Below are 3,435 nucleotides of genomic sequence, written 5' to 3'. Positions count from 1 at the left end.
TAAACTAATATAATATAACTTAAACTAACAAACTAATAATTTATACTAACAAACTAATTAACTAGATTTTAGTTTTACCCTAAACCCAAAACTAACAAACTAATAATTTCATATAATAAACTAAATTAAACAATAAAAAAATTACCTCACGAACTATGTTTGAGCCTTTATCTTCTTTTCTTCTTCTTCCTTTTCTTTCTCTCGGCAAAGTTTATATGTGCTTATGCTTCTGGTTCTGCTTGTGCTTGTGCTTCTACCCTAAACCCCATATCCTTTATATAAAGCAACTGAGCGTTGGATAGAGTCATTAAATTTGACTGTTGAAGCAAATAATATTAGCATTGCATCGTATAACTATTGAGCATTGAAAGGCTGCAATTGAACAATAATATTTGCTGCATTTGGCAGCTAAATTAACGCTGTAATAACGCAACTATGGATGCAACACATGCAGCTACGGATGCAGGAATCTCCCAGCTATGGATGCAACGCATGCAGCTACGGATGCAGGAATCTCCCAGCTAGAATCTAGCTGCAACGGAGCTTGGTCGCCGAGACTCCATGGCGACCTACCTACCACGCCGTGACTCCATGGCGACCTACACCGTTCGACGTGCATGGCCCATGAACAGTTCCCACGTCCCATGCACAGCTCCCACATGCATCCCACAACTCCCCCAAGCATGCTCCAATACTATTTGATTGCATGGCGACCTACACCTGCTCCTTTGCAAAACACCGCACAGGTCGCTCGGATGTCATGGCGACCTCCAAGGTCGCCCGGATGCCATGGCGACCTCCAAGGTCGCTCGGATGCCATGGCGATCTCCAAGCTCGCCCGGATGCCACTGTAGAATTCACCCCATTTCAGCAATTAATCTGGGATGTGCATTATCTCGTGAATAAAAAAGTTCGAGAACATTATCTCGTGGATTCACCCGTTTTTAGTGATTAAAAAGTTTATCACTTTCGAACCAAGCAATCACGAGATACCCTTGAGAATCTCTGCTTTGAATTCATCTTTCTGCTGCTAAACCACCTTTACATGCCGTGAGAAATCTGAACCATTTTCTCTGCATTTCAAAAATACCATGAATTCGCTACCAATAACCAGGATCACTTGATAAATTCTCTTTGATTTTATCGTTTTTTTTGCCTGAGAAATTCATGAAACTCATTCTTCAGCAAATCCCATGTTTTTGAATCGGTTCATGAAGTTCCTGAAATCAATCCACACATTCAGAAGGAAGATACCTTTTGATTGTTTGTTTTGACACTAAACAGACACTTACCCTTTCAACTCCATATCACAAAACGAAAAGATTTCAATGGGAACCTCATGTTTCCATTCGTTTCGCCTTCGAAAATCAAGGAGCAAACACCTGCTGCAATTCCTATCGTCGTCTTCGTCGAAGAAACAGATGAATCCTGACATGGTGAACATGGAGAAGAGTAGATTCGATAGTTTGGAGTCGTGGTCGATGATTTTGGACTCGGAGAATGTCGAGACGTGGGAAGTTTCAAAGGAGGATCAAGAAGAGTGAACTGCTGATCTTTCTCAAGTGTTTATAGGCAACAAATTCGCATCCGGTGCTCATAGTAGGATCTATCGTGGAATTTATAAGTAGAGAGCTGTTGCTGTAAAATGGTGAGGATCCCAAACCAAAACAAGGAGACGAGATCGAAACTCGAACAGCAGTTCAAGTCTGAAGTAGCTTTGCTCTCACGGTTGCTTCACCCCAATATAGTTCAGTTCATTGCTGCTTGTAAGAAGCCGCCTGTGTACTGCATCATCACAGAATACATGTCACAAGGGACTCTGAGGATGTACCTGAACAAGAAAGAGCCTTACTCGCTCTCGACGGAGACGGTATTGAGGTTAGCCCTCGACATATCTCGGGGAATGGAGTATCTTCATTCACAAGGTGTGATCCATAGAGACCTCAAATCGAACAATCTTCTGCTAAACGATGAAATGCGGGTTAAAGTGGCAGATTTCGGTACGTCGTGTCTCGAAACACAGTGCCTCGAGACTAAAGGAAACATGGGAACGTACCGCTGGATGGCACCTGAGATGATTAGGGAGAAACCGTATACTCGGAAAGTCGATGTGTATAGCTTTGGGATCGTGTTATGGGAGCTCACTACATGCTTGCTTCCCTTCCAAGGAATGACCCCTGTGCAAGCTGCTTTTGCCGTGGCTGAAAAGGTATTACACATAAAAGCTTGTTCCTCTATGCTTAACCTTATGATGCAGCTCCTCTGACGTCGGTACTCTTTTCGGCAGAACGAACGGCCTCCGTTGCCCGAGAGTTGTCAGCCGCCAGTTGCACACCTCATAAAGCGCTGCTGGGCAGAGAACCCCGCAAAGCGGCCGGATTTCTCCGACATTGTTTCCACCTTGGAGAAGTACGACGAATGTGTAAAGGAGGGCTTTCCGTTAACTTCACACTCCAGACTGGTCAGCCGAAATGCCACTCTCGAACGGTTAAAGGGATGTGTGTCTATGAGCTCATCTTCTATACCTGTACTAGGTTGAATCTTTCCTGTATGATCAAGATTGATTCATAATAATTTGTACATATTTGATGTTCTTTTAATCATCCGAGGCTGCTGGTGGAGGAGTAAAGTGAGTTTACACAGTGATTTAGGGTTTGAACTAATTATTCTATCGTTCTATGGTTTACTGAACTGAATGAATGTTCTTTGTTTTCTTTAAAGAAAACCCTAATATAGGTAAACATGCAGATTTGAACATTTGATTTTTACTAATTTGTTCTATATAAATTGTTTAACTATTGATTTTCAGGTCAGCCATTCAACGGCAATGGTTATCAATGTTACGCATTTGATAGACTTCTCCACAAATTAAAGTAAAAGGATTGACTTTGCAATTTTTACAAAAAAAGGGATGAAATTCAAATTATTCCTTTTTATTTTCAGAAAATGGAAATATATGAAGTGTCTTTATTTATGGTGAACTACATCATTGGTGACCATATTAGTACCTCTCTCCTATTTTAGTTACCATCCTTTTTTTTTACATAATCAATCACTGACATTACATTTTTTATATTTTGATCATTTACCGTTTAATATTTATAAGAGAAAGTGATGTGGTGTGGTATGGTAACTGTTTTAGTCTCCTGAATTTATACATTCTATCGATCTTATAGGAGAAAAACAATGAAAATATTTAACGGAAAAAGCGACCAAAATAAGGGGAAAACATAATGTTAGTGACCAATTACATAGAAAAAATAGTATCCCGATCAAAATAAGACAGTTAATAGTATGGTGATCAATGATGTGGTTTATCCCTAATTTTTAGGTTTTTCGAGGTTAGAATTCAGAAACGGGGGAGTTCCCAACGATTTCCTTCCACTTGTAATATTGTGAAGGGAAGACAAAGGGGGAAAAAGAGATGAAACATTA

General features: G+C 40.3%; 1 pseudogene; it reads left to right on the top strand.

Moving 5' to 3' along the window:
* The first annotated feature begins 1,180 nt into the window (after nt 1–1,180).
* LOC120174831 lies at nt 1,181–2,554 on the top strand (annotated as a pseudogene).
* The last annotated feature ends 881 nt before the right edge of the window (nt 2,555–3,435 follow it).

Source organism: Hibiscus syriacus, unplaced genomic scaffold, assembly GCF_006381635.1.
Source record: "Hibiscus syriacus cultivar Baekdansim isolate YM2019G1 unplaced genomic scaffold, ASM638163v2 tig00112127_pilon, whole genome shotgun sequence".
NCBI classification, from domain to species: domain Eukaryota; kingdom Viridiplantae; phylum Streptophyta; class Magnoliopsida; order Malvales; family Malvaceae; genus Hibiscus; species Hibiscus syriacus.
Note: the sequence above shows the minus strand (reverse complement) of the source record. Positions and strands in the feature narration are given on the sequence as shown.